The 13,829-nt window shown below is 42.9% G+C and overlaps 1 protein-coding gene across 1 annotated transcript in view; it reads right to left on the bottom strand.

Annotated features, from left to right (window-relative positions):
- TIAM1 (TIAM Rac1 associated GEF 1) overlaps window positions 1-13,829 on the bottom strand; it is a 358,191-nt gene that overhangs the window by 239,299 nt on the left and 105,063 nt on the right. The gene's annotated exons all lie outside the window — the stretch shown is intronic.

The raw sequence follows: 13,829 nt of genomic DNA, 5'->3' as shown, positions 1-13,829 counted from the left end.
ATAAATTCAGGCCAGGCACGTGTACATGCATGGTCAAAGTTCCAAGAGGAAAATGGATAAGAAGGGATTACAGTGTCATCACCCTGCCTGGAGGTAGGGGGTGGGAGGGAGGTAATTTCTCACTTTCTGTCTCTGTCTGTCTCTCCAGCGGGCACACGTGCCCTATAGCAAAAAGGGGGGGGGGGGAATTACTGAGGATGGGGCCAGTGGGCGGCATGGTAGTTAAGGAAACTGGATCCCACAGGGCCAACTGTGCAGGTCAAGTCCCAGACTCCGCAGCTCAAAAATCATGCTGAGCACATGTGCATGCATGTCCAAAACACCAAGAGGGAATGGGGAAGATCGTGGCACAGCCATCTGCCATGGGTTACTTGCTCTCTCTCTCTCGTACATGCTTTATAAAAAAAATAAAAAAAAAAATAGGAGCCAGCAGGTGGCATACTAGTTAAGGCACCGGACTAGTCAACTAGTCAACATGCATGGTCAACTGCAGTTTGAGTCCCAGACCCTGCAGCTTGAAACTCACGCCAAGTGCATGTGCATGCGTGCATCCCCAAAATCCCGAGAGGAGAACGAAGGGGAAGGGATTGCAGCATGGCCATCCCCTGAGGGGTGCGTTCTCACTTTCTCTTTCTCTCTCTCTCTCTCTCTCTGTTTCTGGCGAACACATGTGCCCTATAGTAAAACTCTCTCTTAAAAAAAGTAATTAAAAAACACCTGAGCACCTAGAAGTGCGGGCTGACCTCCTGCCATGTCTCTGCTCAGGCTGGCTGAGGAAAATCATCTGTGACAGGAAAACCGGAATAAATGATGGAGAGAAAGCCTGATGCTGCTAATCTCCCTGCATCCAGTCTCCCAACTCCAGCTTTACCCTGATCCCAACACAGGCGAATATTCAGAACATCCCCACTCTGGCCTTAAGTCAACTCTAATTTCTGACTTGCAAAATAGAAAGTTCTAACTAAGATTTGGGTTTGTTTGCCTGGGTGTTTTCTTTAATGGTTTTACTGCTGATGAGTTGCAGGAGTAAAAAGCAGCTCTGCTCCTGATACAGCACACTTCCACACCACGTTGGTGCAAAAATGTGCTATTAGTGCCTGAGCTTTATCTGACTGGGACTTTTAAAACTGTGTCTTATATGGACTGACCCCACAGCCTAGTGGTTAAAGGGAGCCACATCCCACATGGCTGATCACAGTTTGACTCCTTGCTCTGGCAGCTAGAAAAACATGCCATCTACACATGCATGCATGCCTTCAAATCCCAACATGATGGAGAAGGGATTGCAGTGTGACCATGCCCCCACTGGAGGCTACTTTCACCTTCTCTCTCTCTCTCTCTCTAGCCAGTGCACATAGTTGCAATTCAAAAAAAGAAAAACAATAATAAAAAATTTTTAAAAACCTGTATCTTAATGTGTTTTCTCTTTGATACTTATCCTCACTTATGTCTTTATTTAATGCTGGCTTTCCTTTTTCTAAACACTGAGTGGTCATATAATCTGTGCCTTAGAATTTTCTTTCTTCGGTGAGAATGCTGATCACCCCCAAATCAAGAACTGGAAATGGAGCAACAGCTGGACATGTTTGACCAGCATCCAGATTGCAATCTGAGTTCTTCCAAAAAAGCAGTCCTCTGATTTTAAGAAAACTTTGGTTGCTTAGGGGCAACCAAAGGAAGTACCTCTGAAACCACACAACATGCGATGACACCACAGAAGAGAAAGCCTCTTCCTGTGTATGTGCTGAGGCATTTTGCTGAAAGAGAGATCAGTGGTGTTCAATTAAAAGAAAGAAACTCCATGGTAAAAAGTATGGAACAAAAATCGTTCTGAGACAACTCTTTCTGACAAACATGCCTGTGGAGTCCTTTGCACTGACTATACATCTCTCCTTTATCTTGGTAATAAAGTATATAATTTCAGCCTTCTACAGGAAGGTAAAAACGCATTCACAGTTGCACTAGCCAATAGCATCCTTAAGTAATTCCATGGTGAGCTTCACGGTACCCAGCTCCTGGAAGCAGATTAGAGGCCCCAGCACTGCATTGTTTACATTTCTATGGGCCACCAAAAATAAAAAGTACCCAGGTGGAATAAATTTGGTAAGCAAAGGGCCATTTAAAAATAAAATTGCTTGCAGAGAGCTCTCTTACAGCTTAATGAATGGGGCTCCATTTCTTAAACTAAAATTGCGATCAAATGAGAAGCTTTTCAAAGGTCTCTGCTGAATACCCATCTCACACTCAAGCCTCTCTAGGGGGAGCCAATGAATGAGCTCCCTGAAGGCCTTGCAACCAGCAACAGCAGTGGGTGTCAGGGAATCGAGGAGGGAGGCTATGACAGAGTGTAAGATGTTGGAACTGAGAAAATATTGAGCCATCCGCCATGCATGGAGAGGAAAGTGCAGCTCTACCTACAGGTAGAGCTATTCTTTATACACAAATCTGAGAACAGCGGACACCATGATGGCCAAGGGTCATGGGTGGATGCAAGCATGCATGTGTGCAAGCCTGGGTAGATAGACAGAGAGACTGAAAAGAAAACGGTGGCGGTTACAACTATGTGGATGTACACTGATGGAGAGGGAAGGACAGAGCACAGGCCGAACACTCCATAACTGCTGAGTAATGTATTAATAGTTCAGAGTGAGAGAGTGAGCAAACTTGTTCAATAAAGGGCCAGATACCAAAGCTTTTAGACTTTGGTGGCCATTCATTCTCTTTAGTGACCATTCAACTCTGCCACTAAATAAAAAAGCAACTGCAGGCAATAAGTAAATTAACTTTATGGCTTCGTTCCACTAAAACTTTATTCATGAACGCTGAAATTTGAATTTCATATAATATTTGCATAACACTAGCCATTCATCTTTTGATTTTTTTTTTCTCCAACCACTTAAAAAGGTAAAAAAAAAACAATCGTAGTTCAATGACCTTTCAAACACCTGAGACCAGGGAGATTTGGTCCTTGAGATTAAAATTAGAGGACCCCCCCCCAAACTCCAATCTGCAAACACTCAGGATGGGGACTAGGAGTCAATCCCAACACAACAGGCATTTTCTACGCTGTGCACTGCATACACTTCCATCGCTGTCACTGTTCTCCACGCGTGTGTGTCCACGGGTCTGGCTCATCCATTAGACAAGCACGTGTGTACAGGGTCCATATTTTTAACCCCAGCACTTGTGCCCTTGCACCAGTGCTAGTCACACTCCCTGACAATCACCAGATTTCACTGTCACAGTGTACCACGAGAGGAATCCAGGGGCACCGGATAAATGGCCATAAAACTGCCCCCGTGGGATAGGTCACAAAGATCATAGAAGGGAAACTGTACACATTACCCTGAGGCTGGCTCAGAGCAACTCAGCGGCCACACTACAAAAGGCAGAGTAGCGGTTACCTCATTTTTGTCATGGCCTCAGAGATGTTACTTAACTCGTGCATGTCCCAGAATGAAATGAAACATACCCCTCCATTAGCAAAGGATTTAAAATGGCAGCCTTTGGCTCCCAAGTTTGGAAATCAATGTATAATAAACAAAATAGAGCCTGTTCCCTTCCTTTTCCATCGCCCATCAGGAAAAAGCTCAGTGTCATATCCATGCTGAGCCTTTTACAGCCATAACCTATAGCCTTCCTCTATAATATCTGTATAATACCTATAATGTTCCCCAGGAAGCTAGAGGAAGGAAAAGATGCTCACTGACTTTGAAAAGATACTTTAATTGGAAATCCTGAATAGAAGCGTGCCAGGGATCAAATGTATATTCAAAGGGAATACAAAGAACCACAAGAGAATCTGTACGGAAATGACTCATAACCATTCAGGTTTGGATAGATCCTAGAATATGGCTCTACGAACGTAACTATTCATTCAAAGCAGGAAGGGCAGGTATGCACGCAAGACTGAAGAGGAAGAAGTTGGGAGAGGGACTGGAACAGACAGCAGAACTCAGGCTGGTTCACTCACACCTCCACCCACCAGCCTTTACAAAGGGACCAAGAAGTGTTTTTTAATTATTCGCTTTGAATAGCAAATGGAACACAACAAAGCTTACAGGGTGCCCACATTGCCTTTCTGTATCCACGTCTGTCAGGAGCTCTTCACATGATTTGAAATCAAGTTACGGTAAGACTTAGCTTCCTTGTCAACAGAATGGGACTGGAAGTACCCAGGCAGACAGACCAAAATAGCCTAACACATGTTTGAATTCACTAGCTATTAATTTTAAATGGCACTTGTATTCTTTTCCTTTGTGAAGAAATCTCCATAGCAACCAAAACTGAACACCTTGGTATTCAACCCAAGCTTGCTCACCTAGTAAGTTTGGCAAGAATAATTTTTTTTGTCTTAATAAGGGCCATGATTAAGAGAATCCAGAAAATCTGGGACCAGCAGTTAGCATAATGGCTATGTCTCTGGACTCCTACGTAGTCGACCACGGTTCACGTCCCAGACCCAGTGGCTTAAAACTCACACCGGGCACCTGCGTGTGCATGCCCAAGATCCCGAGAGGAGAATGGAGGAGAAGAGATTGTGTTGTGGCCACCCTCCCTGGGGGGTGATTTTTCGCTTTCTGTCTCTGTCTCTCTCTGTCTGTCTAGCAAGTGCACGTGCCGTGCCGTACAGCAAAAATAAAAATTAAAAAAATCCATAAAAACTTAAAATGCCTGTTTCACCTTTAATATTTTTCCAAAATAAAATGGTGTTCATTAAAAAATTAATTTTGAAACATTTTCGTAGAATTCAAACTCAGTTACATAAAAGGAACTTTAACTAACTTAAAGGTAACATCACAAAAGAAGTTCTCACACAGGTGGTGTGGTGATTAAGGCACTGGATCCCAACGGCCTACTGTGCATTTCAAATCCCAGGCCTGGTGGCTTGAAAATCACACTGGGCACATGTGCACACATGCCTAAAATCCCATGAGGAAAACAGAAGAAAGTGTTATGGCATGGCTATCTCCTTTGGGGAGTGATTTCTCGTTTTCCCTCTCTGTCTGTCCCTCTCCGGTGAACACATGCACCCTCTAGCAAAACTCTAAATAAATAATTTTTAAATTAAGAAATTTATAAAGTTCTCCAATTATTTTAGTTTTCATAGAATATTTTAAGAGAAAACATTTAAGACATATTAATAACTTACCATTTTGTTTTTAGGCCCCATTCTTAAAAGAGCTTTAATATTTCTAAATAATTTGATTTTAAGCTTTCCAAAGTAACCTCTTCTAAAATCCCAAGTGGATGGTTTCTGCAATTTGTTACTGTTTGTAGTTCAACAAATTATTCATTTGAGCTGGCCGAGCCACACAAAGAACATGTTTAATTAGAGTGTCACACTGTGCCTGTATTTCAAATCCAAAATATTCCCATCCAAAATTATTCTGTAGGCTTTATTTTTGCTGCCAGAAACCTGAAGGGCTAAAAATAGCAACCAAACTTTCACATCACAAGGCAAAGAAGTGCTAGCATTTCAAGAACACGGACAGACTTCAAACAGACTCATAAACAGATCCCAAAAGCCAGGTATAGGCTGACAAGCTCTTAGCACTGATCGTCCCCAGTATAGCTTTCTTTGTAAAGGAAAAACACGGTAAGCACACATTTAATGGTATCGCATTACCAGGAGAAAAAAAATCCCATAACACAGACACTTGCCATGATACACTCCATACAGTAGTAGCAGGAGGGAAATAAGGCAAAACTGGTAAAAATATAGGTATCTGGACTGATCTACATTACAAAACTAAAGATACTAAATAAACTTGTAAATTTTCACTAAATTAATAAAGGTAGAATCAACGAAATTCGAATGTTGGAAACTTAAAGCAAAAGACTTGGAGTCTTCCATGCATGAAGTATAAAGAAAAGGAAAAAGAAAGACCTTGGGAGTCAACGTGAGACCGAAGGCAGCAGCAGACCAGCTGCCATGCGCTATGGTCTGGATACCTGTGTCTCCCCAAATCCAAATTCTAACTCCTAAGGTGACAGTATTACAAAGCAGGCCTTTAGGTGATCACTGTCCTCACAGGGAGACCCCTGCCCTTCCGCCAGGTGAACACACAGAGAGGAAAGACAGCCATCTAATGAAGCAGGAAGCAGGCCCTCGCCAGACATCCAATCTCCCTTGATGTTGGACTTTCGAGAATTGGGAGAAATACATCTTGTTCTTTATAGGCCACCTGGTTTGTGGTACTTTGCTACAGTAGCCCAAATGGATACATGTATGGGTGCAATCTGAACCATGAGTCAAAAAGACAGGCTGTTCAAAAGCTATGAGTAAGGGGCCGGCAGGTGGCATGGTGGTTAAGGGCAATGGACTCCCATGTGGTCAACCATGGTTCAAGTCCCGGATTTGGCAGCTTGCTTTCTCACTTTCCTTCTCTCTCTCTTCTGACTCTCACTCTGTCCCTCTTTTGTCAAATTTAAAAAATAAGTAAATAAATAAAGTCAAAATTTAAAAACTTATTTAAGTTATGAGTAAAAGGGCCAGACAGTGGTGCAAGGATTTAAAAAAAAAAAAAATTATGATGCTCTGTGAGGCTGACCGTCATAGCAAGGTCCCAGGTCACACTCTGTGAGTGTACCAAGCACATGTGTGCCCAAGATCTGGGGCTGAGCGAACCTGAGGACTGGACCCTGTCTGTTGGGGATGTGTCTTTTTCTCTTTCTATCTCTATCTTATTCATAGACTAAATAAATAAAACTTATTTTAAAAATTATGAGATAAGAGAATAAATTTGAAAAACTAACTGGATATCTGATAATATTAAGGCATTATAATAAGTCTCTATATTCTTTTAGTGATACATAATGATACATTTCCAGATGAGATCAGTGATTGCATCAGACGATTTTGTGAGGGCCAGGGGGTAACATGGTGGTGAAGGTGGTGGATCTCCCATGGCCAACACTGCAGTGTGAGTCCTGGACTTAGCAGCTTGAAAAACATGCCAGGTACATGTGTGTGTGCCCAAAATCCCAAGAGGAAAATGGAGGAGAAGGGAATGTTGTGGCCTTCTCCCCTGGGAGGTGATTTCTCACTTTCTCTTCTGAGCTCTATCTCCAGCAAGCACACACATTCTACAGTTAAAAAAAAAAAAAAAAATCCTGTGTGTGTTAGTGTGTGTATTGTTGGAGGGGGCGCACACTGGCTACAGATTGATAACCTTCGAAGCTGCCTGATGAGTACATGAGCGTTTGTATGGGGGTTTCTTATACAATCCCCTCCGCTTGTAAATGTTTTTAATTATCCATTATAAAAAAATTTTTTTGAGAAACAGTATCTCCAAGTAATACTGTGGCCTGCAAGTTCAGAAAATGCCTCTGGGAGGCCTGAGGGTGTGTGGCCTGCAGACATATTTTTTTTGGACTATGGACTGTTTTTAAAAATGTCATTTCCTTTTTGTTCCAATATTTAAAAATAGGAAGACTCTACATGAAAATTAGGATTTCTGACTGCACTTGAAAAATTGAAAGATCTGACAACACTGGGCCAGAGCAGTAAGCCCTGGGGTGCAGTCCAGCCTGCAGCTGCCATCTCTCAGCCTGGGCCCTCACTGATTTCTATGGCCTCCCCAGCTGTGGTCATGTGAGTCTGGCCTCAGCGTGCAGGGCTCCTCAGAGCAGTAGCACAGGGCCAACACCAGAGCCAAACCCTTCAGGATTACTCGGTTCCCGGATCAGCCCAGACCACTCCAGCTTTGTTTTCTGACCAGTAACCAAAAGTTCCTGACAACAACTTCAATACAAGCACTTGGAGAGTTTGGGTTTACATTACACAAAGCGATGATTAGAAACATATGGGTAGTCAACACAATGCAAAAGAAACCTCAGAGTTTTTGTAATTTATTTCACTTGAAGACCTCTGGCCAATTCTGCCAACGTTCCTTATCATCCAGGCAACAGGAATAAGTCCTGCCCTGCTCCACCGACTGCCAGACTGCCAGAATGTGAAGGCAGGAAGGGGGCTGAGAGATTACTTAGCACCTTCCTCCACATTTCACAGTGCGAGTCAAGCCAAGAGATGTTGAGTAACTCGCCCAACCATATTCCAAGGAGTCACTGAAGGAAGGGATGGGAGGAAAATGACAAAGGGAATGGAGCATTACAACTCCAGGGCACAGCTAGAGTTATTGGATGACAATTTCTTCCTGTATGATTTTAGTTACTTAAAGTATTTTTCCAGTGTGACAGTGGAACAAGAGCATTCATTTCTCTACAAAAAGACAGGCTTTCCACCTTGAGGAGAATCACTGGTATTCCAGTTTAGTCAGTCGTCCTGCATGGAAGGCCCATTACAAGAGCTCCTAGCACTTAACCTACACTCCCTACTTGTACGTTGGCTTCCTAGCAGGCAAGAAGACAAATGAGTGTGAGGACAAGAAAATCCCTTTAACTCCTCTGGTGCTTTGAAAACTTTTTTCTGAATTTACATTCTCCATAACTGTTCTCATATTCATTCACTCCTTCAATCTGGCTGAGTCAAAATAAGTTCTCAGGGTCACATGAATGACTGCCATATTTGAAGAGCCAGCCTCTCTGAGCTTGGGTTCTCCCAAAGCAAGCTTGCCCAGCTAACAAAAGACTATCTTTGTAATTTAGTTGATGGGCCACAGAGAGGATTTTAAAGAAGAAGAAGAAAAGATTAACCCTGGGCAACACAGGAGATATGACTTGGGAGTACAAGCAATACTCGCAGCGCCCCAGTGGGGAACTCGCATTATCCTTGTCCCCGCTCACGAGTGCGTACATCTCAATTGCTTTCTCATCACCTCCAATATGCCTAAAGGTAGCAACTCTTTTCTCCCATTAAAACGTGGGAACATTTCTGATTTTGCCATTCAAGGTCCACAGGCACTGCAGTAAGCAACTGGCTGGGGCAGTCTAGCTTTCTCAGCATCAAAAATCAGACTCAAGGAACTCCTTCCAGGCCAGTTGTCACATGACATGTCATATGAGGGACAAGTGCACAGGTTATGACTAGCGATTGCTTACCAGCATTGTAAAGTGAAAAGGACTGAACTGAATCTCCAGTATGGGATATGGGGCCAGCAGGTGGCATGATGGTTCTGGACTCCCACGTGGCTGACCGTTGTTCGACTCCTGGACCTGGCAGCTTGCTTTCTCAGTTCTTCTCTTTCTCTTTTCTCTCTCTCTCTCTCTCTCTCTCTCTCTCTCTCTCTCTCTCATCAAATTTAAACAAATAAATGTTAAGTAAAAGAATTCTTAAAAACATAGAAAAGAAAGGATAGAAGCCTAAATGAGACAATAGCCACAGAGAAAAAAGGAGAAAGGGGGAAATAAAGAGGGAAAGGAACAAAACAAGAGAGAAAGAAAAGAAAGGCAGGCTTGAGAAACAAGATAGCTGGGGGGAACCAGCAGTTAGCATAAATGGCTATGTCACTGGACTCCCACGTAGTCGACCACAGTTCGCATCCCGGACCCGGTGGCTTAAAACTCACGCCGGGCACGTGTGCGTGCGTGCCCAAGATCCCGAGAGGAGAATGGAGGAGAAGGGATTGCGGCGTGGCCATCCCCCCTGGGGGGTGATTTCTTGCTTTCTGTCTCTATGTCTCTCTCTGTCTGTCTGGCAAGCACAGGCCCTATAGCAAAAACCTCTCAAAAAAAAAAAAATGAAGAAACAAGATAGCTGGGGATGCTAAGAACCAAAACGGCATCAAAGATACAAAATTAGAGGCCAGTAGGTGGGGCTGGGCTCCCACATGACTGACCACATTTTAAGTCCCAGACCTGTGGGCTTAAAAATCATGATGAGTATGTGTGTGTATGTGTCCAAAATCCCAGAAGAGGGACAGAGGAGAAGGGACGTGGCATAGCCATCCTTTCTGGGAGGTGATTTCTCACTTCCCCCCTCTATGTCTCTTTCTGTATTTCTCAGGCAAGTGCACACTCCCTATGGCAAAAACCTTTAAAAATATATTTTTAAAGATACAAACTTCCTTTATTTCGTTCATATAACATTTCTTTTTTTGAGAATTTTTTTCAGTTTATTTATTTCTTCCATGTGCGCAAGAGAACACAGGAGAAGGAGAATTGCATATCCCCAATAGGGTCTCAATGCCATAATCCACCCCAGCCTCAGTCAGCCCCAGATCATGGACACACCCAAGCCCAGGAGGTTTCCAGACATGAACCTAGGATGTTCCCATGTGGGTCAGCTCACAGAGTGTCATATTTTACAGTGAAAGCACTGAGGATACAATGCAGAACAGAACAGAATGAGAAGGAAGCACAGAAACAGAAACAGGACACTTTGCAGAAATTTTTTTTGTAGCAAAGATGAAAAGAATAATAACAAGCTCATTTGAAGAAATGCTGAGTCTGAGGTGGAAGTCTTATAGGCAGACGAATTAGAGATAAACAATTCAAGAAAATTACTGAATTTAGCCATAGATCTACATAAACATAGATACTCCTCCCCATCTTTTAAATAGAAATCCCTCCTCTGGTCCTATAATCCAAGCTAGTTATTGTCATATTCTCCTCCCCCTTCATAGACAACAGTTCCCTAAGGACACAACGACGGTCTCTCTTCTCCCTCATGCTTCATGCCGAGTCCAACTAAGATCACCCTAATTGTCATTCTCAATGACCTTTGCCCTCCTTGATATCCAAACAGCACCTAGCCATGTCATTTGGGGAAAGACTCTTCATTCGAATTCTGTACCAACCATTCTGTGAATGGCTCGGGCCAATTTGATCAGTACTTGTCCTTGTGAAGAATGTCAGCAAGTGTAGACTCGATTCCTCCTCAATTGTGCAGTTAGTATGTCCAGGCAGGGGTGGTTCTCACAAACCATATACTTACTACCCAGTAGTATATGGTAAGAAGACAGGAAATGACCACTGGATAAATGATCTAAAAACCATCTGAGTTTTCTTTCCATAGCTTTGAGACTTCTAGGATTTCCCTTTCTTTCTTCAGCCTACCTCAAACATCTATGTGCACAGAATATTCTGAAGGCATCCATCAAGAAGCCCACTGGAGCTCCCTCTTTCCACAGCATGTGGAGAACTTCAACAACCTCACGCATCCCCTCTGTTCCAGACCTCAGAACCAACAGATCTGAGACAACCTCCTAAACTGGCCTGAGTCCTGAGCTGGAAAGAGGAGATGGACAAGGGACAGAGGGAGACGTGAAGCTCGAGAATCCCTAGGACAAGCTGATGTAGGCTCTACCCGCTCCCACTTACCGCTCTGCCTTGATAAGAAACACATCCTGTCAACGCACTGCTGAGTAGGAAGGAAGACATCAGGTTCTCAGCAGGGAGACCAGAAATTTATTTATTCAACTTCTAGGACCAAAGCTACAACCAGACAAGTGACAATTTTGGAATCTATTTATAAAAGAAAAACAAATATTCATTACTCCTCCAACCATTATATCATTTAAAATATATTTATGGTCCCCTTAAAAAAAAAAAAGATAAAAGTTCTATTTTCAACTAGTAAAAATGAAGCTTGGCCTAAGTTTAATAAGTAAGGGGATGCAGAGAGAAATTTAGCAAGAAATGCTAAAGAAAGGTGAGATTTTTGATCTTTGCTTTATAATCAACACCTCAAAATCTTTAGTTTTGACTTTGAACTAAAATTCTCGTTATGTTTTCTACACAAAGCTCAGAAATGCGCCCACTTTTGAACTCTGAATTTTGGCTCTTTTTTCTTTGTGTTCTTTACTATTAAATAACATTCTATGAAGCATCCCGTTTGGGGCTAGTTTTAACAAAAAATTCAGATAAATAAAATATCAGAAATTTGCTGTTTAATAAAGAAAGCATAAGACAAAATAAAACCCTTTTGTGTCAATATTGTTATCTAGATCCTTCAAGTATCTCCTAAATGGAAATGACCTAGATATTCTCCGTCGTTTCCCTGTTATGCCTTGAAAACGTGGAAGGAAGTGGTCTTGTCTTTCTTTCCTTTGTTGTTCTTCATTTTTTCCAGAATTCTGGTTTTCTATTTCCTTGACTGTACTTTCACCATAGATAGAGCTGAGATCCACTACATAAAAATATAAGCACACTCACGTGCAGACACACGCATGGGACATATGATGCACACTCACACGCCATGCCCGAGATAGGCACTAAGTCTCTGACCATGACAGCAGCCACCAAGAAATGTCGTTCTACAATGCACAGAGCTCCGTACGGCTCCAGCGCTGACTGTCATGCACTCCAATGTGCGCAGGGGTACCCAGACCTCCCTCAACATTCTATCCATGACACTTCTCCACAGGAAAGGCCAAACAGTGTTTAAAGCAACTCCTGATTACGCTCACTAATGAAGGCAAACATTGGCACAGATGTGTGTTTGGCACCAGATTTCCCTAATTGCATTTTACTAAGGCTACCATCAAAATGAGTGTTCCCCCAAACACACACGCAGCACAGGGAGGAGGGAACACCAGCCGAAAAAAATTCTGGGTTGAAGAGCTGGCTGAAATGTAAAACAGGGTTTGAATAATACAGAAAGAACAGTCTACTCAGAACCCAGAGAGTTATTGGTGGACAAACACTTGTCCAAATGCCTGTGAACGCACTTCTCATAAAGCTCTATATACAACTTATATACCGATGTGGTACATGCAGAATGTCTATAGGCCAGTGCCATGTTCGAGTAATCTTAAGAGTCCACAGGAAATCCAGATACATAATCCAGTATATGTACGCATATATCCTATACGTAATATCCTGGATGGATGGCAAGTTATGTGGTTACAGATTAGAAAGCACAAACGCTACCCCTCACTCAGTTTCTGACAGTTAGACCAATTTTTCGCAGGTAGATTTCAAAGATGCCTCCCTGTAACTCACATCTCCTGGAGAAACCCAGAGCTGTGTATTTTCTGTCATTTCCTTATGTTAAGCCTTGAAAAAGTGGAAGAAAGTGGTCTTGCCTTTCCTTTGTTGTTTCTTCTTCCAGGTTAACTGCTACCCACAGCAGGGTTTCCTACCAGCAGTTTTGTTCCCCAAGTTCTACACCCAGGATCAACCAACCACAGGGACAATGTCTCAACTGCTGATGTGTTCTGTGTAGTTAGGCTCACGGTGATTCTATTCGTTCTAAACATAGACTGTTTTCTTACCATTATTCCCAACACAATACAGTATAAAAACTACTCAATGTTTACATAGCATTTACACTGTATTAGGTATTATAAGTCATCTAGAGATGATTTAAAGGACACAGGAGAATGGGAAAAGTTACACACAAACACTACACCATCTTATATAAGACTTGCACATCTGTTGGTTTTGGCATCCACTGGGGTCCTGAATCTAATCCCCCACAGATACCAAGGGATGACTGCATTCTAATTTCTCAAAATCCTTAAAAGGCCAGCCAGACCCAGTAACTGCAGCACAGCAAGAACGCAAGTACCCTGCAAGACGGAAGGCACATGGCCAACTAGGGATTCAGATCCCCAAGTTGGCCTGAAAACATGCCAGACACACACACAGACCCCCCCAAGATCCTGAGGAGCTAGAGAACTGGGGAAAGGGGGTTGTGGCATGACAAGACCCTGCTGAGGATTCTCTCTCTCTCTCTCTCTCTCTCTCTTTCTTTCTTTCTTTCTCTCGTTGGCCATGGAGTGGACACAATCAACAGCTGTGCTGTCCTATAGAAGGTCCAGTGGATCAGAACACGATGCTTCCATTAGCCCACGAAGGGATTCATTGATTTGTCGTGGTTACACCCTGCTGCCAAGTCCCACCTTTCCTGTTCTGGATGTGTACAACAGTCTCTCCTCTTTTTTTCTTGTGTACCACAATTCTGAGTAGGACATCGCATTCCT

Source organism: Tupaia chinensis, unplaced genomic scaffold (genome assembly GCF_000334495.1).
Source record: "Tupaia chinensis unplaced genomic scaffold, TupChi_1.0 Scaffold000443_1, whole genome shotgun sequence".
Taxonomy (NCBI): Eukaryota; Metazoa; Chordata; class Mammalia; order Scandentia; family Tupaiidae; genus Tupaia; species Tupaia belangeri.
Note: the sequence above shows the minus strand (reverse complement) of the source record. Positions and strands in the feature narration are given on the sequence as shown.